Source organism: Schistocerca nitens, chromosome 4 (genome assembly GCF_023898315.1).
Source record: "Schistocerca nitens isolate TAMUIC-IGC-003100 chromosome 4, iqSchNite1.1, whole genome shotgun sequence".
Lineage (NCBI taxonomy): Eukaryota > Metazoa > Arthropoda > Insecta > Orthoptera > Acrididae > Schistocerca > Schistocerca nitens.
This window is the reverse complement of record NC_064617.1, coordinates 271,581,191-271,608,594: the sequence shown is the minus strand read 5'-3', so window position 1 is coordinate 271,608,594 and position 27,404 is coordinate 271,581,191. Positions and strand designations below refer to the sequence as shown.

The 27,404-nt window shown below is 46.8% G+C and overlaps 9 non-coding genes across 9 annotated transcripts; 4 read left to right on the top strand and 5 right to left on the bottom strand.

The window, feature by feature from the left end:
* Nucleotides 1-6,075: 6,075 nt before the first annotated feature.
* Nucleotides 6,076-6,147, top strand: Trnaa-ugc (transfer RNA alanine (anticodon UGC)). The gene has a single exon. It is a non-coding gene; the product is annotated as a tRNA-Ala (tRNA).
* Nucleotides 6,148-12,242: 6,095 nt separating this feature from the next.
* Trnaw-cca (transfer RNA tryptophan (anticodon CCA)) lies at nt 12,243-12,314 on the bottom strand. The gene has a single exon. It is a non-coding gene; the product is annotated as a tRNA-Trp (tRNA).
* A 118-nt stretch (nt 12,315-12,432) lies between these two features.
* Nucleotides 12,433-12,504, top strand: Trnaa-cgc (transfer RNA alanine (anticodon CGC)). The gene has a single exon. It is a non-coding gene; the product is annotated as a tRNA-Ala (tRNA).
* Nucleotides 12,505-18,740: 6,236 nt separating this feature from the next.
* Nucleotides 18,741-18,812, bottom strand: Trnaw-cca (transfer RNA tryptophan (anticodon CCA)). The gene has a single exon. It is a non-coding gene; the product is annotated as a tRNA-Trp (tRNA).
* Nucleotides 18,813-18,930: 118 nt separating this feature from the next.
* Trnaa-cgc (transfer RNA alanine (anticodon CGC)) lies at nt 18,931-19,002 on the top strand. Its single transcript has one exon. It is a non-coding gene; the product is annotated as a tRNA-Ala (tRNA).
* A 274-nt stretch (nt 19,003-19,276) lies between these two features.
* Nucleotides 19,277-19,348, bottom strand: Trnac-gca (transfer RNA cysteine (anticodon GCA)). The gene has a single exon. It is a non-coding gene; the product is annotated as a tRNA-Cys (tRNA).
* A 2,739-nt stretch (nt 19,349-22,087) lies between these two features.
* On the bottom strand, nt 22,088-22,159 carry Trnaw-cca (transfer RNA tryptophan (anticodon CCA)). The gene has a single exon. It is a non-coding gene; the product is annotated as a tRNA-Trp (tRNA).
* Nucleotides 22,160-22,277: 118 nt separating this feature from the next.
* Trnaa-cgc (transfer RNA alanine (anticodon CGC)) lies at nt 22,278-22,349 on the top strand. The gene has a single exon. It is a non-coding gene; the product is annotated as a tRNA-Ala (tRNA).
* A 274-nt stretch (nt 22,350-22,623) lies between these two features.
* Trnac-gca (transfer RNA cysteine (anticodon GCA)) lies at nt 22,624-22,695 on the bottom strand. Its single transcript has one exon. It is a non-coding gene; the product is annotated as a tRNA-Cys (tRNA).
* Nucleotides 22,696-27,404: the final 4,709 nt, after the last annotated feature.

Genomic DNA, 27,404 nt, shown 5'->3' with positions numbered 1-27,404 from the left:
ACTTAAGGAAAAATATTATACTCTGCCTGGCTAAAGACGTCTAATCGAGCAAAATATTGCGTAATCATTATCTCTCAGTTATATATTAGCGTTAAACGATATAAATATCAAAAATACTAGACACTTCGCGCCTGGAGAAAGTGCGAGTCGGTGCCTTCACCTTAATGTGAGAACGCGAAAATTGCGCTAGTAGCTTTTTTCAAGCAAGTTCTGTTCGTCCGTTCTCTGTAATCGTTTGGTATCTGATTAAACTGACATACTCGCCTATGGCTTTCGTAAACGAAAATTTCATTGTGACCCCGACGTGATTTGAACACGCAACCTTCTGATCTGGAGTCAGACACGCTACCGTTGCGCTACGTTTTTTTTTTTTTTTTTTTTCCTGCAATCTTCGGATCCGAAGTCCGACGCCTTATCCATTTTTTTCTTTTTTTTCTTTTTTTTCTTTTTTTTTTTGCTTTAAACCAGCGCCTTAGACCGCTTTTTTCTTTCTTTTTTTCCTTACTTTTTTTGTTTTCTTACATTCGATTGTGCTGACCACTTTTTTTTCCAACTGAGCAAACTTTTTTTTAATATTTAACGCCTGAACCACTTTTTTTTTTTTTTGGAAAATCAACGAACTAAAACGCTCTTCTTTGCTGGTCTCTCATAGCTTCTGGAGAAAATTAGAAAAAAAATGGCTCCGTTGCTAACACAAGAATTGTTCTCAGTTTCCGGTGTACTGGAGTGGAGGCTGTGAGAGGTGGTAGATGGGGAAGTGTGGGAGGCAGGACAGGAGACAGAAGCAGTGGGGCCTCTTCGCGGCACTACTGGAGTCCCGCGGCCTGGGTCCACCCCCTTAGACTCATAGATCTTACCCTATACCCATTCTATTAAATATTATTTTAAGCATATTGCCGAAAATGTTGCCATGATTGGGATAGCTGCAGGTTTTCGCGAATTCGATTTCCATAAACATCTTGAATTCCAAGTGATCGTCACCACCAAGTTTATTAAAAACATAGCTGGAATAGTTGCCCAGCAACCTCGTAACCACGTTATTTTTCGCCGGCGGATAAAATCGCACGTCGGGTCGAGACAACATAGTTGAAGGTATGTTGGCGGTTGTAGTTCTGGTAACAATGGCGATTTTTTCTCTCAGCCAGCCCCAATTTCGTGCACGTTCTCCGCAGGTATAACGGTGCATAACGGTATCCACCAGTTGACAGCTATGGCAGAGAGTGGTATCACTGAGTCCGATTTTATGTAGCCTCTCATTGGTGCTAATCACATCACTGATTGCCTTGTACCATGCAGTTCGAGAGGCTGAAGTAAGGACACTGGAACTGACATTACGCCATACGATATCCCAGTTGATGCCATTGTACTTCGTAACAGTTGGATTCGGTCCTTCGTGTTGTCGCCAGTATGCCAATATTGCTGGAGCCGCTAAATGTCGAGAATTTAAGAGTTCTTGACCGACGTAGCTGCGTGCAAAGTAATAATCTCGGATGTGTTTGAGCTTGTAACTGATGGTCTGAATGTTCAGCGGGGGGTTAAGACTTTGCGGCCTGACGGCAGTGAATAATTGCGCCGTAATGCCCGAAGGGGAATTGTTAATGATAGAGACCGTCCTTGTAACATAGAGAGCTGCTGCCTTTTTCTTGATGTCGACTAAGCCCATCCCTCCGTTTAGGGGGTGGAGTGTTGCAGTTTTGGCAGATACGCGAAAAATTTCCCCGCGCCAAATAAAATTTGTTATCTTCGACATAATATTTCTAGCAATTACTGCAGGGAGCGGCAGAAGCTGCGCCATGTAATACGCCTTTGATAAAATACAGGCGTTGATAAGTTGAATACGATCAAATTGGTTGAGGCTGCGATGGTAATTATCAATTAGGGCACCATTTATTTTACGTGCTACATCCCGCCAGTTAGCCGCTATCATCTTTAGAGAGGACGCCGTCAACATGATCCCCAGAGCCTTGTGTACTCTGACTTGTGTAGCATAATCAACACGCAAATGCTGGAGGCCACAGAGGTTCAGAAATTTGCTTTTTTGTTCATTTAACTGCGCCCCTGACGCAAGACAGTATTTCCGAAGTTCAGCCGCTAATACGGTGACATCAGCGACATTGCGAATCACCACACCCACATCGTCGGCATAGGCTCCGATTACACTTTCTACCCCAGAAATTGTAATCCCAGCGAGTTTCGTCTGCAACTGTTGTAACAGAGGTTCAAGGGAGAGTACAAAAAGCAACATGGACAAGGGGCTCCCTTGTGGAACCCCTCTATTGATTTGTATTGGTCGCGTCAGTTGTGAGTTGACAGAAAGTTTGGCATTGATTCCCATGGCCACGTTTTTAATCATGTCAATCGTGTTCCGAGAGAAACCCAATCGTTGCATAGTCTCGAGGAGGTACGCGTGATTTACGAGATCAAAAGCTTTAAAAAAATCAAGAAAGATCAGCCCACATTTCATGTTACTAGCGTTCGTTAAAGCAATGACATCTCGGTAAAAAGCAGCCGTTTGCAGAATTGTTCGTCTAAAGGCACATGTCTGCTGTTGGCCAAAGATTTTAGCAGTGAGTGGCATGAGTCTCACGTTAATTGCGCGAGCCACGATCCTATAATCAGAGTTTAATAACGATATCGGTCGGAAATTGGTGATAGTTTTAGTACCTCTGTTTTTAGGGAGAAGCACAATTTTACATTCCTTAAAGACGGGTGGGACAGACGTTCCTTGCAAGACTTCGTTCACGACTTGAGTAATTTTGTCCCCGATGATGTGCCAATAGTTCTTGTAAAATTCGACTGGTAAGCCATCAGGGCCAGGGGATTTCTTAATTGGCGAACTGCAGACGACCTCCAAAACATCTTTATTACTGAAGGCTAACGAGATGGAGTCATTTTCTTCCCTTGTTACGGTAGATGAAATGGCGCTAAACAGTCCATCATAGCAGTCCTCGTGTAGAGCCGCTGATGCGTAGGTGTTGACAAAATAGTCGTGCAGAGCGTTGACAATCTCTCGCTGAGTATCAATCGTTCTTCCATCCTCGAGTTTCAGGGCATCAATAAAAGTCCGCCTCCTGTTCTTTGTATGTTTGACGATGTGGTACAGAGCGGCTGCTTCATCATCTCTGACCGACGTCACTTTAGATTTTATCTTATGGCCGTCCAGTTGCATCCTCTTCAGACTGATTAATTTTGCCTTTATTTTCCGAATGTCGTCGATTCTGGTGGTCGTCGCGTCTGCACGATCGTACAGGTCCCGTAAGATTGTGTAATAAAATTCCATCGTCTTTTTTATCTCCGCCGCCCTTTCAATCCCGAAGTACATGATGACATTTCGCAGTTTCGGCTTTGCCTGCAGAGTCCACCACTCTATAGTGCTACGAAATTTGTTAGTAGCGCGCAAGCACTGCTCCCAAGCTCGACGCACCCCCTCCTCCAGCTCAACATCCGTTAACAAAGACACATTCAGGTTCCATTGATTTTTATACCATCGCGTGGGTTGTGGAAGTAATTTCAGGCACGCGATGACTCCACTGTGATCGGAGAAACTGGATGGGATCGTCTCTACTTTTAATAAATCATTCTCGAAAACATCGGAAACATAAATCCTGTCGATTCTGCTACAGGAATTCGCGACGATGTGCGTGAAGCGTACCAACGTCGGGTACCGAATTTCCCACGCATTTTTAAGTTTTAGGTCGGTCACGAGGCGCTTTAATTCAGACGAATAATTAAAATTTGGGGACTGATCTTTCCGGGATAAGACACAATTAAAATCACCACCAATGATAAGGCGTCGGGGATTTTTCCTAAATAAATAGAGTATATGTTCCCGAAAAAAAGTAGCTCGTTCTGCTCTATAGGTATTGCCAGAAGGTGCGTACAAGTTGATGATGGTGACGCCGTAAACGGTGATCCCCACCCCTCTGCCCGATTCCAATTTGTCAATCTCAGTAACCGGAATTCCTTCTCTAATTAAGATTGCGGTCCCCACGGTCGTTTCCGGGGAAAAATTCGTAATTCCGACAAACCCAGGAAGAGTAAAAAGTGGCATGGACACCTCCTGCAAAAGTGCTATATCAGTTCCTGACTCATACAGATATTGTTTTAATGCATTCAGTTTCACTTCTGATCTGATTTTATTAATATTGAGGGTCGTGATCGTATAGGCCTGTGACATAATAACAGGATGTCTGAGAGAAAGAGGGATCAACTGCCTTTAATTATCCACATCTCCATGCCATTCCATCTTAGTAGCGGCCGCGGAATTCGTGTCTGGAACGTCACTGAGTTGTTCTCTTGCGTCTTTGTTTTTACTCTTTTTCCGGACAGCGTTAACATTGGGCGGCACTCGGATCCTGTGACGGACACTGTGTAGCACCGCTGCAGTCGGAGGCGTGGGAGGGTCTCGGGTGATGTCAAGCTTCTCTCCTGACAAATCTTGCGCCGGGAGCGGATGCGCCGAACCCTCTGGCGAGCGATCAGCTGAGCCACCACATTCACTATCAGCCTGTTTGGCAATACTCGCTGCCCGAAGCTGTTTATTGTCACTGACAGACCCGGACTGCTGTGTTTGTATACCGTCGCGGAGTTGTTGACATTCGTTTTGTTCTGAGGCCAGGGCCGGAGCGGCTGCCACATGGTGTGTACTGTCCGCGCTTGGAGACAGTGTTTGTATACCATCACAGCGAGCCTCGATGTGTGTACTTCCAGCAGACACGTGCGCCACACCTACTTGTTGACCTTCCTGAGTGTGCTGTTGCGGAAGTTCTGAGACATGAGCCCGTGGTAATTGATCGGCATCTACGGAAGTATCGGCGCTTGAAATTGCGGGAGAAGAGTCGTCCACAATCGCTGCACCGGTTATAACTTTTGCGCCCGAAACGGTTCCCCGGACGTCCGGTTCCGCGGTCTCGTGCGTACTGAATGTGTCATCATCAGAGTCACGGCTGTCACAAGTTCGACGCCTCTTATTAGTCGTGGCATCGACTTTCGCTGGTGGCTTAGCAACATTATCTCTCCTAACCAGAGCCGGAAACTCTTCAGGGCGAATTTCGTGTAGCTCTTCCGAAGGTACGTCAGAACTAGGGACCTCACGCTCTATTATAGGTTTATCCGCCACTACATCAGCCAACGTAAGCCGTTTACGCTGCTGCAGCGAATTCTTTAGCACAAATATTCGCCTGGGGCAGTCCTGACGCAAGTGACCACTCTCATTACAGATATGGCATGTGGGAGGTTGGCCACTGTAAGTAACGTGAGCCCTATAGTCACAAACGGTAATATGGGAGGGTATATTCTGCTTTATGTGCATTTCTACAGATCGGACGCCACTGTAACATTGTAACCTGTGCTGGTTCGACCACCGTTCGTTTCGAATCTGCTTGATATCCCCGAATTTAGACAGAACCTCCTTCAGATAACAATTTTCTACTTCAGGGGGTAAGTGAAAGATACGCACATTGGTATACTCTACGTCGGCATTGGAAATGAGCACAGTACTTACAGACTCGTCCCGGTGCCGAAAAACAGCTCTCCCTCCGTGTGTCGTCATAATCTTTTCCAGTAACACAGGATTCAGCAATTTTACAAAGAAACAATATTGCTCGGTATCATAATACGCAGTGTGCACTTGATCAGAGGTAATCCCAATAACATTCACAATCCAATCATGTATTTCCAAGGAACTAGGCTGCACATAACGGGTAGACTTGTCGAAATCAAAACGGAGTGTACACTTTCGCGGAAATAACCTGGACATTGCAAACTATAGCTAGCGGTTGAACCGCTAGAATAACACAAGAAAGAAAACCAAACTCGAGCTCAAAATACACAAAATCAGAACACTTTACAGTCAAAGAGAAAGTTAAATAGTAATCACGACTTGTAAACACGTGTCGGAGCGGAGCACTTAATACGTCCGATCAGCACGGTGTCTCAGGCGCGACTGCCACGGAGTCGACGCTGCTTAGGTCTTGTCATGAATAGGTTCCTCGAACACTTACTGTACCGTTCAAACCTAAGAAATAATGACAGTAGGATCCACGAGAGACTCGTCCCAGATGTAGTTGCTCTGGCGGGGGTGTAACTCAGTGGTAGAGTGTCTGCTTTGCATGCAGAAAGTCCTGGGTTCAAATCCCAGCTCCTCCAATTTTTGTTTCTCCATGCAGCAGTACATGAAAACTTTTGCCTATCACCATATTCTATAAAATTCAGTGTACAAGATTCTTCCCCCAAGCAAGTGGATTTCGTACAGTTCGACCGCATGGCGGGAGGACGATGACCTGCAAGAGCCTGGGCTGCGATCCCCCCATTGAAATGTTGCTCCAAAGCCTTCGGTATGGCGTGCAGAGTGCTTCTGAAACATGTATTTGCAACTCACCGCGACAACCGTCATTTGTTTTTTCGAGATACTGAAAAATGAAGGGGGCACCCGGGATTGAACCGGGGACCTCTCGATCTGCAGTCGAATGCTCTACGACTTTTTTTTTGTTTTATTCTGTTTGTTTTTTTTTCTTTCTCTCTCTTTTTTTTTAGACGCTACCCCCTTTTTTTTAATATTTTAAAAAAAAGAGTGTTCAGTTATGAGTAGGTGGAGACAAGGCGGGCAGGGGTCGAAACCCGAGGCCTGGCCGCGATGTCTTCCCCCTTCCCGTCCCTGAAGCACTCCCGCAAAGTAGCTTTTTGATTTATTTTTGTTTTAGTTTTATTTATAATTTTTTTTCACCAGGAAAAGGGTAAATGAAAAAAAGATCTTTATTGGTACAAACTTAAATACAACAGAAATGCCATCCTTCCGGCGAAAATAACACAAGACAATATACTCGTACAAGGCGAGGAATTTTTTTTTTTTAATTTTATGAACAAGGTGTAGGGAAAAAAAGAATAATAATTCTGATGTAATCTAAGAGGTGTGAAGCAATATACAGTGGAGTGAGGGAAAGACCAGTGTTGTCTGGGGTAGTGCATTGAAGAAAGGAGGCGCGTGTCCATGCGCCTACTCCACTGTGGGTTACAAATGTAGAAAGTAGCGCGGGGAGTCTCACATGTCAGCAGGGGGGGTGGGAGTGCTGTCGGCGTGTGGCACCATCCAACTGAGCGGGGGTGAAGTAAAGATCGCATGTAGGTAGTTGGCGAAGAAGGCGCGGTAGCACGGTCGCTGTTCAACTTCACTGTGGGCGGTTTGTAAGTACTGCCAGAAATGAAGGCGTGATTTGTCGCCACCATTATACATGTAGGTGATCGTCCACCCCTTGACCCATACAATCGCATGATTTTTGGAGGCGGGGAAATAAGAATTCTCAGGATGGATAAAAGTCCGTGGGTCAATCGAGTCCGGCGGAACGCGGAGGTAACAGGCAACAAACTGTCGGGCAAGTTTCCAGACGTCACTGGTGGCAGCACAAGTCAGTTGGTGGACATCGTCATCCACGAGGTGGCAAATGGAACAAAGTGGAGAGTCCTGTAGTCCGATGGCGTGAAGGCGATGGTTTGTGGCGAATTTTTCATTTGCGACTTGGTACCATGTTGCCCGGACGTTGGAGGGAAGAAAAGGCTGGTGGATGTGACGCCAAACCGTTGGCCACCGCGTGGACGGATGTCTCAGTTCGATATTGTTGCTGGATATGGAACGAAGGAGTGGGGTGTAAAAATCTTTAGTTCGAGGAGAACGCGTGGTCGGTAAGTGCGTGTGAGCATAACTGAAGTCGACGATGAAATCAGAAATGTGGGTCAAATGGTGCTTGATGTGTCCGACTGGTACTGGTGGTGTTATGGTCGCCGGCACAAGAATTTCCAGCAAGCTGCGCGTAAGGGAGGTGCCCCCATGCCACTGCTTGTGCATGGTGGACATGTACAAGGACGCCGCTCGGAGTCGCACATTGACAAGGCCGAGGCCTCCTGCTCGCGGGGGAAGGGTGAGCGTGTCGCAGCGGACCTTAAAGATCGTACCGGCCGTAAGGAAGTATCCGAGGGCAGCCTGGAGGCTGCGTCCAATAGTTGATGGCAGCGGGAGGACCTGTGCGATGTGGACCATTTTGGCCGCCACATGTTGATTGAGGTATTGGACACGTTGTAAAGAATCGAGTCGTCGGAGAAGATTTTGTCGCACCGTCGTGCGGATAGTTTGGAGTGCACGCCGAAAATTGATGGCAGCGGAGCGGCGCACGGTGGAGGTGAAAATGATACCAAGATATCGTAGTTGTTGTACACACGGGAGAGGTGCTAAGTCGTCGTGTGAGAGGCCGCGTCCAATGGGCATCGCCGCGGATTTAGCCACATTCATGTTACTGCCCGCTGCAGTGCCGTACGTTGATATCAAATCAAGTACCGTGTGCGTTTCACTCCGTGAGCGGGAGGAGGAGGTCGTCCGCATACGCACGACATCGAAAACTGTGCTGTCGCAAAGTGAGACCAGAAAGGTGGCTCGTCAGACTCCCGATGAGTGGCTCCAGGCTTATGGCATACAGTAGGGTCGAAAGTGGGCAGCCTTGCCGTACGGAACGCCGGATCGCCACTGGTCCCGCCACACGGCCGTTAACCTGAATCAGAGATTCGGCGGTGCCGTACAGGCGCCGAATCACGTCGATAAAGGTTGGTGGAAAACACATGCGGTTCATCACTGAGAACAGAAAAAGATGCAGCAATTTGTCGAATGCGCTGTCAAAATCAATGGCAACCACTGCTGCGCGGAGTCGGCACGCCGCTGCCAGTGCAATTAAATCGCGACATTCTCCTGTGGCCGTTTGTATATTAACTGAGCCGCCCGGAGATGTCTGTTCCGGGGATAGAATGCTATGCAGGATCTTGCGGCATCGCGTTGCCAGTAGGCGTGTAAAAATTTTACAGTCTGCGTTAAGCAGAGTCAGGGGACGGTAATGTGCTGTCGTCACACCTGGTGTCGGTTTGTGGATGGGTATAATAATTCCCGTGACGAAGGACGGCGGTACGGCGTTCCCCATCGTCAGCAGTTCATTAAACATCGTTGTCCACCGTGACGCCATTAGTGTGAAGAAAGAGCGATAAAATTCTATCGGCAATCCGTCGACACCAGGTGACTTATTCAGAGCACCTTTTTTGATTGCATCGTGGATTTCGTCACGCATAATGGGCTCCATCAGCTCGTCCGCTTCGTCGCTGGTGAGGGTGCGAGTTACGTGTGGTAACACAGACTCCTCAGGGTGGTTGTTGGTAGTCTCCTCCTGGTACATTGTGCGGTAGTGGTCGACAAAGGCACTGACGATTTCGGCCTGGCAAGTGACGTGCTGGCCGCGACAGGTGGTGATGTCGGTGATGAGTTGTCGTCGTCGATGTTTCCTATCGGAGGCGATATGATGCATGGTCGGATGTTCTTGTTCCGCCGAATCTTGACGTCGGGTTCGCACCATAGCCCCCTGCAGTCTACGGCGTGTCAAAGTTACAATTTGCGCCTTAATTCTGCTGCGTTCCCTCTGGGTGTCGGGGGTGGGCGGTTGGGCGTCCAGGTCGCGGAGAACGGCGTAGAAATAGTCGGTAGTGTGCCGGCGCCACATAGCAACTTCCTTTCCATACTGAATCAAAGTACGTCGAATGGCAGGTTTGGCACATTCTAGCCACCAGGTCAAGGTCGTGCCGTATTTAGGTAAGCGTCGTTCACAGGTGGCCCATGTCTCGGTAACACGTTGAAGACATTCGGGATCATGAAGATGGGAGGTGTTTAGCTTCCACGGTGCACGACTACGCCAGACCACTTGCTTGGGGAAGAGAATGGTGCAGATGTAGGCACAGTGGTCCGAAAAGGCCAGGGGCCAAAGTTCTGCACCTTGGACTGCAGGCGTGAGTTCCCGAGAGACGTAAATTCTATCAAGGCGGCTCGCGGAGTGACTCGTCTGGTAAGTATGTCCAGGCGCGTCGCCGTGCCGAACTTCCCAAGTGTCGCGGAGCAACAGATCTCGGACGACAAGACGCAGTTCTTGACAGGTGTTGTAGTGGGGCACTTGATCTTTAGGGTGCAAGACACAATTAAAATCACCCCCAAGCAAGTAATGGTCGCAGCGTCCAAGAAACAAAGGAGCGATGTCTTCTGAATAGAAGAGTGCCCTGTCGCGTCTGCGGGTGGAGCCTGACGGAGCGTAAATGTTGACGATACGGGTCCCCATGACGGTGACGGCCATGCCTCTGGCAGATGGAAGGTATGTGATATCGGCCACTGGAATGCCTTCTCTGGCGTAGATGGCTACGCCGCGTCCCAGGTGGTCACCAGGAGAAGGATAAGTGTTATATCCCGCGACGTCTGGAAGTGTAGCCAGGTGTACTTCCTGTAGTAGTGCGATATCGACGTCCGACGCCCATATCATCTCTCGCAGCAGTTGAAGTTTCACGGGTGAGCTAATGGTGTTAGTGTTGATCGTCGCTATTCGGTAGGTTTGGAGCCGTACCCCGCCGTGGAGGGGAACTCCACCGGCGGAGGATGAAGAGGGACGAGGCAACGGTGAGTCGTGCCGTACGCCACCCGACGGCGTTATCAGCGGCGTAACGATGCTTCCGTCTGGGGTAACTCTGTCCCCAGCGTGTGGTCCGGGTCCTCATCGACGTCCTCACTCCACACCATTGAAGGCGTTGTCGTTGTGATGGTCGTACGTTCCACTTCGGTCGTAGGGGCAGAGGACGTCGCGGCGACAGTCGCATCTGTGGACTCCATTGGTTCAGGAGCACCTGAGCGAGCCAGTAGAGTAGGCATCGACGTATCCACAGTCGGCGTCATGTTGTCGTCATGCGTATCGTCGTGAAGGTTCTCCGAGGCCTCGTCGGGTCGGACGGACCCTGGAGCATCGGGGGGTGGTGATCCGTCTCGTTCCGAGACCGTACGGCGCCTCCTCTTGCGCCTCTTAGGTGAACGTTGTTTGCGGGTTCGCCCCTCCGTGTCGGAAGACGGGAGGGAGTCGCGTCGCTCTGAGAGGAAGGCCGCCGCGGGAACGTCAAATGAAGGGGCGTCCATATGTTCAGGCGGGTAGGTGTCGGAAGTCGTCGCTGTTGGTAGTGGCGCCGGAGTAGCGTCAGGCTTTGAGCGCGACGCGTCGGCCCCAGCGGTATCCGTAGCAGCTGGAAGGGTCACCGGTGCATGGTCCGATGGGCGGCGGCCGGTGGGAGGAGAAGAGAGCGCCGAGGCGTAGGTGATCGGTAAAACCGTCGTCGGAGCCGGAGGTGCCACGGTAGCGGCTGGCAATTGGGTGATTCGTCGCTGAAGACACTCAGATCTGAGGTGGCCTTCTTTGCCGCATCCGGAACAGGTCTTGGGTTGGCCGTCGTATATGACAACCGCGCGGAACCCACTAATTTGCAGGTAAGATGGCACGTGGCGATGGAGGTCTATGGTGATCTGCCGTACACCGTTAAGAACGGGGTACGTTTGGAATTGCGCCCAGCGTTCGGCAGTGTGGCCATGTACAGTGCCATAGGGGCGGAAAGCCGCGATAACGTCTTCCGCTGGAAGCTCGAACGGGAGTTCGAAAACTCGTATGGTGCGCATTCCTAAGCCGGCATGGTCGACAGTGACTGCTCCGACATTGCCGTCGGCGTGCAAAAGCGTAATCCATGGTTGGTGTCACGAAGTATTCTTCCACATACCGCGTCATTGACGACTTTGACGTACACAGTACTGCTCAATATGGACAAATGGATGCCCAAGATGTCAGAAGCTGGGATCTTAGCAACGTCGCGTAGGAAGCGTTCCACTTCCAAGGCCTTTGGTCGTGCGTAGTCGTTGCAGAAGTTGAAACGTAAAGTTGATTTTCGAAAACGGTTCGCCATGATTCTAGTGCACGTAAGCGACACGTAAGTGACGGCCGCTGAAATGTAAACAACAGCGAGCGCTCGCGCTCCGCAGGCCGAAATAACACGTCCGTACTGCACGGCGGCGAAAGCCGGACTGACGACTGAGCTATACCCCCTTTCACGATCTTTCTATTCCCATAACTTAAGGAAAAACATTATACTCTGCCTGGCTAAAGACGTCTAATCGAGCAAAATTTTGCGTAATCATTATCTCTCAGTTATATATTAGCGTTAAACGATATAAATATCAAAAATACTAGACACTTCGCGCCTGGAGAAAGTGCGAGTCGGCGCCTTCACCTTAATGTCAGAACGCGAAAATTGCACTAGTAGCTTTTTTCAAGCAAGTTCTGTTCGTCCGTTCTCTGTAATCGTTTCGTATCTGATTAAACTGACATACTCGCCTATGGCTTTCGTAAACGAAAATTTCACTGTGACCCCGACGTGATTTGAACACGCAACCTTCTGATCTGGAGTCAGACGCGCTACCGTTGCGCCACGGAGTCGACGCTGCTTAGGTCTTGTCATGAATAGGTTCCTCGAACACTTACTGTACCGTTCAAACCTAAGAAATAATGACAGTAGGATCCACGAGAGACTCGTCCCAGATGTAGTTGCTCTGGCGGGGGTGTAACTCAGTGGTAGAGTGTCTGCTTCGCATGCAGAAAGTCCTGGGTTCAAATCCCAGCTCCTCCAATTTTTGTTTCTCCATGCAGCAGTACATGAAAACTTTTGCCTATCACCATATTCTATAAAATTCAGTGTACAAGATTCTTCCCCCAAGCAAGTGGATTTCGTACAGTTCGACCGCATGGCGGGAGGACGATGACCTGCAAGAGCCTGGGCTGCGATCCCCCCATTGAAATGTTGCTCCAAAGCCTTCGGTATGGCGTGCAGAGTGCTTCTGAAACATGTATTTGCAACTCACGGCGACAACCGTCATTTGTTTTTTCGAGATACTGAAAAATGAAGGGGGCACCCGGGATTGAACCGGGGACCTCTCGATCTGCAGTCGAATGCTCTACGACTTTTTTTTTTATTGCTGCATGGAGAAACAAAAATTGGAGGAGCTGGGATTTGAACCCAGGACTTTCTGCATGCGAAGCAGACACTCTACCACTTTTTTTTACCACTTTTTTTTTTTACTTTTTAGACCAGTGCTCTACAATTTTTTTTTCTTGTTCTCTTTGATTTACCTCTAGGTTCTTTTCCTTGGTTTATTTTTTTTCATTGTGTAAAAGTTAGAGGTGACAGTGAGATTCAGGCCTGCAGAAGCAAAGTGGGCAGGGGTCAAAGTCCGAGGCCTGGGCACGATGACTCCACCGTCCTGTTTCCGAATGGCACCTGTACAAGGGCGTCGTACTATCCCCTATTGTCTCTGCTCTTGGTCTCTCGTTTTGTTTTGCTTGTGCGCCCTAAAGGTCCGCGAAAACTTCAGTCCTGGTGTAGAGAAGAAACAAACATAAAGGCTGCAAATCCAGAAACAATATAAAAGAAAATGGCTCACACAGGTGACCTTAGCCAACACCCTCTCTTTCAAATGTCAGGCGAAGCATATTTGCAAAATCATCACGGATGCCTGCAATCGCAAGCGCTGCCAGTAAGCAGTAAGCATGTACTGCCGAAACGCTAGGTGTCCATCCTCGTCATGACAACTGTTGACAAAATGTACGAAATGTCCAATCAACCGCATGACGGTATTGAGCTTCGTTCGTGGAAAAAAGGAAGAATCGGGCCGGACGATGATGTCAATAGTATAAGCGGCTTCAGCAGACCGAGTGACAAAAGCAAGCTGTTTCCTGAGCCACCGCCAATTGGCAAGGTGCCCACAGCAGGTGAATCGATGCTCAAGGGTATCCAGGAGACCACACCGAGTACAGTTGTCCATGTCAGAAAGACCAATACGGTGCAGTCGTACATTGGTGGGAACCAAATTATTAATTACCCTATACCATGTGGACGCCACAGCCATAGAGTGGATCGGCAGACTAACATTCTTCCAGACGTTCCTCCAGGACACGGATGGAGACGCCAGTTCTATTGGATTGGGACAGGCCAGCCCCTCCCAGCGGGCAATGAAGCCCTTGGTCGTTGGCACCGGTCGTCGCAAGAAGACGTCACCGAGGTAACTCACCGCAATGTAAAATTCCCGGATGTGTTTCAACTTAAAATTGAGGCGACCGATATCGACAGGTGGAGCAAGGCTCTCCGGATGCACAACAGTAAAAAGCCTGGATGTAATTGAAGTCACTTCTTGCGTAACAATTAGAGTCGTACGGCGGACGTACAAAGCAGACGCCTTGCGAGTAATGTCAGAGAGGCCCAAGCCTCCGGAGATACGCGGTTTCGTCATAACCTCGTAACGTAACTTGAATAGATGGCCCTTCCATATAAACCTGCTAGACAATTGGCGCAACCTTTTCGCCACCATCAAGGGAAGTGGGAACAGCTGAGCAACATAATAAGCTTTACATAGAACGTAGGTGTCTAAGATTCTGACTTTTTGCAAAATGGTAGCACAGCGCTGCTCATGGACCATCAGAGCCCCCTGTATCTTCTCGGCGACAGATTTCCAATTGAGAGCCGCCATTTTTAGAGGACACCGATCAATGATAATCCCCAAGGACGTATGGCGATCGACAAAAGTGGCCCAAGGGACATCAGCATCGCGAAATCCTCGAATATCAAGGAACTTACATTTACCCTGATTAAGCCGCGCTCCAGAGACACGACAGTATGCATCAACTGCCCCTTTCAACAACGGGATATCATCACGTTGACGGAGGAGAACAACGACATCATCCGCATATGCCTTAACAGTGAGCTTCCCACCAGAGAGGGTCATACCATGAAGCTTGAGAACAATAGTCCGAAGCAGCGGTTCCAGGGACAGTACGAATAAAGACATAGAGAGCGGACTACCCTGAGGCACCCCTCGGCGGATAGCAATGGGCGGCGTCAGCTGCCCATTGACTGACACCCGAGCAGTTATTCCCCTATACAAATTGCCAAGAACACCACGTGATGAAGCGTTAAAACCTATTGTACCTAAAACACGATCTAAAAACACATGACTGACGTGATCAAAAGCCTTATAAAAATCAAGGAAAGCAAAGGCACAATGTACGTTTGTAACCGCCGCAACCGAGATAACATCCCGATATTCGGCTACTGGGGTCAGAATAGATCTATCATGAAAACAACATTGATGTGCACCAATCACACCGCGAAGCAGAGAAGACAACCGGCTATTGAGCGCTCTAGCAGCTGTCTTGTAGTCAAAGTTCAGCAATGTGAGCGGACGAAGATTGGCAGCAGATAAACGACCAGAGGACTTCGGAATTAAAACAATTTTCCCTACTTTAAAATCGGCAGGCACATCCATCACCCTGACAATCTCATTTAAAATCTGCGTAAAAATGCCACCCAAAAGAGGCCAAAAACGGAGATAAAATTCTTTAGGCAGGCCGTCTGGACCCGGCGATTTACTGGACGGAGAGCGAGCAATAAAATCGAAAACATCATCTACCTGGAACTCCCGGAGAAATTCGCCGTTCGCGTCAGGCGTGATCGTCGCAGTTAGATCCCCAAGGACATCATCCGAAAGAGACTCACCAGAATCATCGGCAGAATATAGACTAGCGTAATACTGACGGAGAGCACGAACCATTTCCTCCTGTGCAAAAAGCTGCCGTCCATCAAGTAAGAGAAGAGATGAAGGAGCGACGACGACGAGTCTGATGCCGTAGCAGGTGGTACAAGGAGGTCCGGGCGCTGATAACCTCGCTGTTGTGCGCCCTAAAACACTAATCATCATCATCATCATCACAAGGAGGTCAGTTCACCTTCAACAAGAGAGTGAGGTTTCGACTTAACTCGCAGACCATCCATCTGTCGTCGTTTAAGGCTCAAGAGCTTGGCTTTAATACGACGGACATCATGGATCCGCAGAGGAGAGGTACCCGCCGCGTCATATAGTTCACGCAGGACAGAGTAGTAATATTCATACGTGTTCTTAAAATCACGCGCCCTTGCAGCACAGTAAAACATCAAAGTCTGACGAATCTTGGGCTTGGCAAACGCAGTCCACCATACCAGCAAGGAGGGGTAACGCGGGACAGAGCGAAGACATCGCTCCCACACGGCACTCATAACATCATCTATAGCACTGTCGGCAAGGTGGGAAACATTTAACATCCACTGGGAACGATAAAGTTTTGCAGGTTGGTGACTAAGATTTACAGTTGCAGTAAAAGCACAATGGTCAGAAAAACTAGTAGGAATAACGTCGACAGAAAGAATTTTATCACATAAAAAATCAGAGAAGTAAAATCTGTCGAGTCTACTGCATGAGGACGCGGTAAAAAACGTATATTTCACCAGGGTGGGATATTTGTGTTCCCAAACGTCACGCAGATGCATCGTACGAACTAAGTCATGTAAATCACGGCAATAATTAAAATTGGGAGACTGGTCTTCAGGGCGTAAAACACAGTTAAAATCGCCTCCGAGCAGGAGACTCCGAGGACTCTGACGCAAAAGATAAATAAGCTCTTCCTTATAAAAGCGCGATCGAGTCACAGTGTGACCCGAACTAGAGGGGGCATACAAAACAGCGAGGCGGAGATCAAAAAGACGACAACCAATCCCACGGCCAGAGTCAAGGAATTCAACGTCAGTAATAGGAATGCCCTCTCGAAAGAAAAGAGCAGTTCCTGTTGAATATTGCGGCGCGACATTAAAAACAGTTTGAAATCCAGGTAGAGAGAGATCAGAAAACAACACTTCCTGCAAAAACACTACGTCCGCACAGGCGTCGTAAATAAACTGCCGCAAAGAGGCAATGCGAACGTCGGACGCAATACGGTTATCATTTAAGGTAAGAAAGGTGTACGCTTGAACCATAGAGAGAAAAGCGAGAGAAGAAATCACCTACACCGACGCACCAACGTCACAGTCCATAGCAGGGGAGACGGAGGCATCCGAGGGAGGGGAACTGCTACCCCGTTCCGCGGATCCCTTACGCTTCGGTTTTTTACGAACAGCATTAACGTTCGGCTGAACGCGTAACTTGCGTCGGCTGACGGGCAAGGAAGCTTCAGCCGCCGGTGACGTAGGAGGGTCAAGTTCTGTATCCGACACCACCCGCGCCGGTCCACATGCGGGATCCGGGGTCGCGGGGGAAACATCCGACAAAACGGAATGGTCAACACCTACACTAGCATCCGGCAAACATGAACTGCACGAAGGCGAAACGTGAGCAGGAAGGTCCGAGGTCGCAAAGTTGGAAGGAAGCGGAGCAGCTCCGCTGGAAGAGGTATGGGGCAGCGAAGCAGGAAGTTGTCGCGGCTCCACTGGTTGTGACAACGAAGTCGGTTCGGAAGACGGCGCCAACAGGCCCGACCGACGATCCGAATCGAGAGAAGCTGCGTCGGAGGCCGGAGGGGCGCCAGCAGCCGCCACCGGAACCGCTACCTCAGGAGGGCAGGGAGCATCTACAGTACACAGTGGCTCGGAGGATGCCGGTCGCTCGGACTGGGGCATCTCAGGGAGATCCTCATCCGTACTATTGCCATCGTGTGGGCGACGCCTCTTATTATTCAAAAGTGGCACACCCACCGGAGTGACAGACGGAGCAACATCAGATTTAGCACGCAAAGGAGGAAATTCTGTGTCAGGGGTGCGCAAAACTTGTGGCGGGGCGCTACTACCATTGGACTGTGCCACACCAAGAGCAGAACCACCTGCAACGAGGTCGACGACCGTTAACTTGCGACGCTGTTCGAGAGAATTTTTTAAAACAAAAACCCTCCGCCGACAGTCGCTACGCACGTGACCACTTTCATTGCACAAAAAACAGGTGCCAACCTGACCACTATATGTTACATGGACACGATATCCACCGATCTGCAGGTGAGATGGAATATTCTGCTTAACGTGCATTTCGACTGAACGAATACCACTGTAACATTGCAGGCGATGTTGGCTTGACAAGCGTTCAAGGCGAATGCTCTTTACATCACCATACTTTTGTAGACCCTCCTTAAGATAGACATTATCCACCTCCGGCGGAAGGTTGTAAACACGAACACTGGTGTACGTAATGGAAGCATTGGAAAGCAGCACGTTACTTACAGAATCATCCCGATGCCGAAAGAGAACTTGATGACCATATTTAGAAAGAATTTTATCAACCTGTAGTGGGTCCATAAACTTAACAAAGAAAACATACAGTTCGGTATCAAAATAAGCAGTGTGCACCTGATCCGAATGAACACCAAAGGTATCTACCAACCAATCGTGAATCTCAAGGGAACTAGGTTGCACATGGCGGGTTGACTTGTCAAAAGTAAAACTAACTGTAGCCTGACGAGGAATAACCTGGGACGACATTTTCAAACTAGGCGGTCGAAACCGCTACACAAAACACACTGAAATAAGGACAGAAAGTAACACAAGGTACGAAACAACGACGGAGAAACACTCACAGAAGTTGCAACACAACACGTAAACAAAAACGATAGTCCACTATACGTAACGCTACGGCGGAGCGGAAGACTAGGCACGTCCACCTGCACGGCGTCTAAAGCGGAACTGGACTGAGCTATACCCCCTTTCACGATCTTTCTATTCCCATAACTTAAGGAAAAATATTATACTCTGCCTGGCTAAAGACGTCTAATCGAGCAAAATATTGCGTAATCATTATCTCTCAGTTATATATTAGCGTTAAACGATATAAATATCAAAAATACTAGACACTTCGCGCCTGGAGAAAGTGCGAGTCAGCGCCTTCACCTTAATCTCAGAACGCGAAAATTGCACTAGTAGCTTTTTTCAAGCAAGTTCTGTTCGTCCGTTCTCTGTAATCGTTTGGTATCTGATTAAACTGACATACTCGCCTATGGCTTTCGTAAACGAAAATTTCATTGTGACCCCGACGTGATTTGAACACGCAACCTTCTGATCTGGAGTCAGACGCGCTACCGTTGCGCCACGGAGTCGACGCTGCTTAGGTCTTGTCATGAATAGGTTCCTCGAACACTTACTGTACCGTTCAAACCTAAGAAATAATGACAGTAGGATCCACGAGAGACTCGTCCCAGATGTAGTTGCTCTGGCGGGGGTGTAACTCAGTGGTAGAGTGTCTGCTTCGCATGCAGAAAGTCCTGGGTTCAAATCCCAGCTCCTCCAATTTTTGTTTCTCCATGCAGCAGTACATGAAAACTTTTGCCTATCACCATATTCTATAAAATTCAATGTACAAGATTCTTCCCCCAAGCAAGTGGATTTCGTACAGTTCGACCGCATGGCGGGAGGACGATGACCTGCAAGAGCCTGGGCTGCGATCCCCCCATTGAAATGTTGCTCCAAAGCCTTCGGTATGGCGTGCAGAGTGCTTCTGAAACATGTATTTGCAACTCACCGCGACAACCGTCATTTGTTTTTTCGAGATACTGAAAAATGAAGGGGGCACCCGGGATTGAACCGGGGACCTCTCGATCTGCAGTCGAATGCTCTACGACTGAGCTATACCCCCTTTCACGATCTCTCTATTCCCATAACTTAAGGAAAAATATTATACTCTGCCTGGCTAAAGACGTCTAATCGAGCAAAATATTGCGGAATCATTATCTCTCAGTTATATATTAGCGTTAAACGATATAAATATCAAAAATACTAGACACTTCGCGCCTGGAGAAAGTGCGAGTCGGCGCCTTCACCTTAATGTCAGAACGCGAAAATTGCAGTAGTAGTAGTGATGGGCTAAACTGCGATTTTCCGATATCAGTGATTTCTGTGAATGCTACTTTTCAGTATCTGTTATTCTTAACTGCGATTTGTCGCAGTTAAGAGTCGCAGTTAAGGAACATAGGTCGTGTATCCCTCCGCCACTGCTATTTCTGCGATTTCTGCTACTTCCGCGATTTCTGCGATTTCTGCTACTTCTGTGACTTCTGCGATTTCTGCTACTTCTGTGACTTCTGCTACTTCTGCGACTTACTACTGTATGAAAAAGTTACATCTGTCAACACGGAAAATTGCATCGCAACAAACCTGTCATTGGCAAGTATGTTTTACGTTTTTTCTTCCGTTGGCTTTAATTTTGTATTAAAGAAACAACTGTGAAAATATTAATAGTGTAGTTAATATGTAAGTAGCCGTACAGTACCGCAATAGTTCGTCTTTAGGAAATGAATTCTAACATATTGTTATGTTCACAGGTACCTGAACTACATTTCAGTCACTCAGTAAAGTGATAACTCAAAATATCATTGTCAACAGATCTGAAGAAATTGCCACTGCGTCTTTAGACCGTTTTCGTCAGACGAGAGGTTAGTTTCTAAGCGTTTCGATGGACTTAATTACTTCAGTGAGATCGTTCTTGCAAATGTGATATTCATTATAGCAAATATTAGCAATCTACTCTGTCAATTATATTTCTAGTAATTAATGACAGCAAAAATTGTTTAATAATCCTTGTGTTTTTGCAGACACAGTTCTGACTCGGATTACTGGTTGCTGTACGTATCTATCCACATCAAGGCTGTTGGGAGAGACTCGTGAAGATTCAAGACAGCTCTTAGAGGATTTGCAGTTTAAAAGTGAAACAATTGTGAAATAAGTGTGTGAATGATTAAGCTGTGTTTTATTGAAGTTGTTGTGCGATTTTAAAGGAATAATAAATGTCAAATACAGTGAGTGAATAATAAAAATCTCATTTTCCACATGTTAAGCCGTCCTATACCCATAATTTTCCGCCACTTACTTATTGGTAAACACTTGTTGGAGAGCGACATGCCGCCCCCCCCCCCCCCCCCCCCCGCCCTTTCTCCTCAATCTTGGTGTGACACTGACCTGTAACATATCCCGAAGTCTACAATATGCATTTTGAGGCTGTTGATATGAAAGTGAGAAGTACAGATCTTCCAGTTAAATCAGGAATAGCTTAAGTGCATTACTTGAAAGTAACACAGGAAAAGCTTACTTATGTAGGTGGTAGTAGTGTCGGCAAAAAGTTCTTGTGTGTGAAGTTGCCATGTAGAACACCAGGTGTAAAACTTTTCTCCCGAGTCTTGAACTGTGTCGGAACAAAAGTGAGGCATTCATATGACTGTTTTCATTTCTCTACACTTATACAGATGTCTGAGTTCTGCTGTGTTAACATTGCAAAGTCCTGTAGGCATGTGGAGTATTAACCAAAACTGTCATATTGGAAGCAGAATCAAACACATTTGTTACGTTACTTGATATTTTCAGGAGAAAATGGCAATGTTGCTTCTTATTAATATAATACATTCAGAGTCACAGCAGTATTTGACCAACCATAACTGATGCTGAATGTGCATGTCGTCATATAGTATGAAAGGCTTATTTCAATAGTGGTACAAGTCCATTACCTCCACTTTTCTGCCTATAATGCTTCTAAAATTAGTGATCCAAACAAACATAAATAAAGGTTCATCTCTAGCAAGAAGCCATATGCTTGAATATTTCTGGTATCTCAACTGCAGATTTTTCAGCGCTCATTTAACTTTACGACTCTATATCTCAAAATTAACAAAAATGGACTTGTACCACTATTGAAATAAGCCCATCATATGCACACACAGCACATCGATCTCGTGAGGCACAAGACTCTCATAACGAAGTACGTACGTCGGTCAACAGATGACACTAGGAAAAGTATGTTAACTGCGCTTTTTAGTTGCTACTTGCGACTCTTAGTTGCGATTTGTCTCAGAAATCGCAGTTTGACTCGGTAGCGAATAGCGTAGTATGAACTTTGCTCAACACATGGCAGTGCTAACTGCGCTTTTTAGTTGCTACTTGCGACTCTTAGTTGCGACTTGTCACGGAAATCGCAGTTAGACTCCATAGCGTACCGCAGAGATGGGCGTAGTACGAACTTTGACCCACAGATGGCACTGTTAACCGCGCTTTCTAGTTGCTACTTGCGACTCTTAGTTGCGACTTGTCACTGAAATCGCAGAAAGCAGTGGTAAATTCGACCAATAGATGGCTTACGTCTTTGAATGTGAAATACTACTTGCGACTGCTAACTGTGACTGAAATCGCAGTTAGATTCTGTAAAGTTGCTACTGTGATATCTGTGACTTCTCAGTCACTGCGATTTCTAACAGATACGCGATTTCTTGCCCACCACTAACTAGTAGCTTTTTTCAAGCAAGTTCTGTTCGTCCGTTCTCTGTAATCGTTTGGTATCTGATTAAACTGACATACTCGCCTATGGCTTTCGTAAACGAAAACTTCATTGTGACCCCGACGTGATTTGAACAAGCAACCTTCTGATCTGGAGTCAGACGCGCTACCGTTGCGCCACGGAGTCGACGCTGCTTAGGTCTTGTCATGAATAGGTTCCTCGAACACTTACTGTACCGTTCAAACCTAAGAAATAATGACAGTAGGATCCACGAGAGACTCGTCCCAGATGTAGTTGCTCTGGCGGGGGTGTAACTCAGTGGTAGAGTGTCTGCTTCGCATGCAGACAGTCCTGGGTTCAAATCCCAGCTCCTCCAATTTTTGTTTCTCCATGCAGCAGTACATGAAAACTTTTGCCTATCACCATATTCTATAAAATTCAATGTACAAGATTCTTCCCCCAAGCAAGTGGATTTCGTACAGTTCGACCGCATGGCTGGAGGACGATGACCTGCAAGAGCCTGGGCTGCGATCCCCCCATTGAAATGTTGCTCCAAAGCCTTCGGTATGGCGTGCAGAGTGCTTCTGAAACATGTATTTGCAACTCACCGCGACAACCGTCATTTGTTTTTTCGAGATACTGAAAAATGAAGGGGGCACCCGGGATTGAACCGGGGACCTCTCGATCTGCAGTCGAATGCTCTACGACTGAGCTATACCCCCTTTCACGATCTTTCTATTCCCATAACTTAAGGAAAAATATTATACTCTGCCTGGCTAAAGACGTCTAATCGAGCAAAATATTGCGTAATCATTATCTCTCAGTTATATATTAGCGTTAAACGATATAAATATCAAAAATACTAGACAGTTCGCGCCTGGAGAAAGTGTGAGTCGGCGCCTTCACCTTAATGTCAGAACGCGAAAATTGCACTAGTAGCTTTTTTCAAGCAAGTTCTGTTCGTCCGTTCTCTGTAACGACTCTCTACGACTTTTTTTTCTTTTTTTTCTTTTTTTTATTCTTTTTTTTTTTTTTCGGGCTTCCATCCACCCCTTATAGCCCGTCCTTCTGCTCGCCATTAATTCACCTTCGTCGGTGTGGCATCAAAGGCCTTTGATTTAAGGAAAATGAAAACGATGTGGATTACATGCGTCGTTTACGATACAAGCATCCATATTAAGGAAATAGTAACTGAAATTTATGGCGGCTCCAGTGCCTTGTGGTAACAGAAAACGTCAAAGAAGTTAAAAGAAAGTGAAAATCCATTGCTTCTAAAATTAAAAAGCTTTGTTCTGAACTCTGCGAAATTGAAAGAGAACTAAAATATTGCTCGAAAGAGAAAACTGAATTTTCTTCTTCTTACGAAATGAAGCTTGATCTCTTGCCAATCGATTACTTCAGTGGTGTTAGTAACTTGTGGTTCGGTCAACATGACATATTATTCGCCTTATAGATGGTCCGTCTGATCTTGAGTGAGTAGCTGCTGAATGTTCGTTAACATGAAATTCAATCAATTGATGTGGTAGTCTCTTTTTTTTTTTTTCGTTACAGTTTTGAGCAGGTAGTTGGCGAAGTTATCCTTATAGTTTTTCGTTTTCATTAGCATATGGTGCTGAGTTGTAAGATAGACACAGAAGTCTTCTTTACTCTTGTCTTCTTTTGTAAATAAGTAATGTACAGTAGCGGCTTTTAACCAGTTTAGTGCGTTCCTTCTCGTCCGTGGGTACGGGGTATCGTCCGGCGTCAGAAAGGCAGCAGGTGTTATATATCTGGGCGAAGTTCTACTAATGAGTGCTAACTTGTTCGTGATATATTCCCATATATCTTTTATGTTGTCGCACACAAACCTGTGTTCATCAGTATCCATTAAATTACACGTTGTGCACAAAGGTGATTCTGCGAGGTGTATGTTATGTAGTTTGGAGTTAGTTGCCAATTTTCTGTTAACTGCGAAATACCAAGTGGCTTTCAGTGTTGACGGCAAATACGGACAATGGATGTTCTCCCAGATTACCTTCCAGTCGTAAAAGTTGTATTTTTCTTCAATGTTATTTTTCTTCTTATCTTTCATGAGTTCCAGGTACACGTGTTTCACTGTCTTCATTTCTTGTTCGGGGATCATTGTGTGTACATAACTGTACTCCAGTAAAAACCATTTTAAGTGTAAAGTCCGTTTGGAATATGTTGCACCGTGATAGGTGGACTGAGGTCGGCCGGAGCTATCTCAGTAAGCAGGTGAGCAGCGAGACTATCAGCTGAGTGTTTCCATTGGTGGAAAGTTTTTGATATATATAAAGCTTGCGCCTTCTTTTCAACATCGACAAGATTTAAGCCACCATTTTCTGTGGCAAGCGTTAAGGTGTCAAACTGAACTTTAAAAATGTGGTGATGGCTGACAAACTGTCCTAATGCTGACATGATTCGTTTTGCAGTGAGTGCAGACATTGGTAAAACTTGAGCGATATAATTGAGTTTCGAGGTGAGGTAGACATTTGCGACCGTTACTTTCTGAATTTCATTTAGTTTCCGTACACTGTGTTCCCGTATGCTGGCACGAATAGTCCGTAGAAGCTTTCGATAGTTGGTTGCAATGGTGTGCCGAATATTACTCTGAAAATCAATTCCAAGGCACTTGAATATCTTCAGCTGACGTAGTTGTCTGTGAGGGTGCGATCCTAGGCCGCGGCCAATATTGAATATTCCGGACTTTGTCCAGTTTAGTTGTGCACCTGACGCGTGCTCATATTGCCTGACTAGCTGTAGTGCGGTCTCCACTTCAGTTCTATTTAGTACAAGGAAACCGACATCGTCTGCATACGCCTTGCACACTACTCGGGATCCATGTATGACGATGCCCTGTAAACTTTGCGTCAGGGTAGCTAACAAAGGCTCAATGGCAATCGCAAAAAGCGCCATGGACATTGGGCAGCCCTGCCTGACGGAACTGGCTATCTCGATTGCTCGGGTAGGCTGGCCATTGATGATGACTCTGGATAAATTAGTCGCTACCATCTGTTTTATAATTGCGACGAACCCAGGTGGAAAACCCATCGCATACATGGTACGAAAGAGATACTGGTGGTTTACCCTGTCAAAAGCTTTGTCGAAGTCCAAGGATATGATGGCACATTTCAGCTTACAGACTTCCGCAATAGAGATTAAATCACGGTAGTCGCACAGAGTCTGTCGAATTTTCCGATCCTTGCCCACGCTGGTCTGGTAAGGGCCAATGATACTGGTCATTGTAGATTTAAGCCTTTGGGCCAAAAGTCTCGCAAAGATTTTATAGTCGCTGTTGAGCAGCGTTATGGGTCTTAGATTTTTTACGTTTGCACTGCCTGAGGTTTTTTTAATTAGAACGATTATGCCTTCACAGAAGCTGGTGGGGATCACGTTGTTGTGGTCTAGAAGTTCGTTACAGATGCAAGTGATCTTCGCCTTTATGGTGTTCCAGAATTTTTGATAGAATTCGGCGGGAATTCCGTCAGGTCCGGGGGATTTATTCTTAGCACTTTTCCAGAGTACATATTCCACGTCTTCTTCGGTCGCCACGTCTAATAGCTTTTCCGCGTCCACGAGACTGACTCTGTTGCGCAAATTATTCAAAAGAGCATCCTGCGCTTGCACGTTAACTTCTTTATTTGACATCAAGGTGGTGAAGTAGTTTAGCACCGCCGCTTTAATCTCGTTGTGCGTAGTCAGCGTTGCGCCATCCTCAGCAATTAACTCCGTCAGTATTTTACGGGACCCTTTCTTACTTTCTTGGATCATATGGTAGACTGAGGTGAGTTCTTGGTGTACAGTTGTCTGGACCCGCGACCTGACTTTGTAGCCTTCTAGCTGCGTCCTCCTTAGGGTTAGGATTTTGGCCTGGATTTTCTTAATTCGTTGACAATTCTCGACAGCCGAAGTACCGAGCATATACAGTTCCCGCAGACAATGAAAATAGAAATTGATCGTCCTTTGAAGCCAAAAGCTCTTTTCCCGTGCGTAGTTCATGAAACACCACCTAATTTTAGGTTTGGCGCACCTCAGCCACCAATCAATGGCCGAATTATAAGAGGCAAATCGTTGCTCACATTCTCGCCAGGTATTGAGGAAGGCTTCTTGACACGCCGAGTCTTGTAGATGTGAAACATTTAATTTCCACAGGCCCCTGTATCGACACGTCCGTTGTCGGTCTAGACTTATAGTACAGATGTATGCAGCATGATCTGAGAAAGCCACTGGCCATACTTCTGACTGCAGAATGTTATTCCTCAAAGTGGGTGTGACATAAATTCGATCAAGACGGCTTGCCGAATGGGTCGTGATATGGGTAAACCCAGGTGCTGCCCCATGCTTGAGCTCCCAAGAATCAACTAAGCGCAAGTCTCGTACAATTCGTTCCAGTTCAAGTGATTTGTTAAGATTGAGAGTCTGGTCCTTTGCACTGATGACACAGTTAAAGTCGCCTCCGAAGATGACATTGGTGTGGCGGACGCCAAAGAGAGGAACTATTTCTTCTTTAAAAAATTCTGCTCTTTGACGTCTATTACTGGAACCGGATGGGGCATAGACATTAATTAGTCTGTTGTTATAAAAAGTGCCCGCAATGCCCCTACTGTTCGGCAGTTTTGTGACGTCGGTAATAATGATACCTTCCTTCACAATAAAAGCTGTACCTAATTCGCAACCGGCCCCAGGATTAGTGATCACATTATAACCTGGTATGCAATCAAGTCTGATCTCTGTTACTTCTTGTACAAATAAAATGTCTACATCAGCTGCATATAAAAAGTCCTTTAAGTGTTGCAGTTTAAGAGCGCTACGTATCTTATTAATATTGAGAGTAGCAAGTCGATAGGCCTGTGGCGGAATAGTGGTGGACTAAACAGGAGCAATACCTAAAATCAGTCCGATATCAAACAGAAATAACGCTGGAAAAAACAAGTCACGTCGTAGAAGCACTTTGGAAGCAATTCCAGATAACAAAACATGTAGTGACAGTCACTTTAAAGGCAGAGTTAAAAATAGTCTCCGGTTGAAAAGGGATCAGTCGTGCGTTCTTTTTGCGCGGCAGTTTCTGTCGAGGCGTTATCTTTCTCGGTAACATCGTCGACTTTGGAGACTGAAGTGACGGCTGTCACCGTTTCGGAAGTATCCATACTGTCTACTTCGGCAGTGGATTCTGTATCGTCCGCCCAACTAGTTGGCGGCGGTTGTGTCGAGGTCGTTACCGACTCTGGTGCAGGATAGAGTTTGACCATGCGGACATCACAGTCGGTTCGGAGTTGAGCTGACTGTTCAGGGTTCAGAGGGAGAGCATCTGAGACATTGTCAAGGACTGATTGTAAACTGGCTGAGGGATGATCATTGTTTGTGCTATCAGATGCTTTGTCACTGAGTTGTTCACCTATCTGTTTAGCCTTTTCGCGCAGAACCGGTGCAA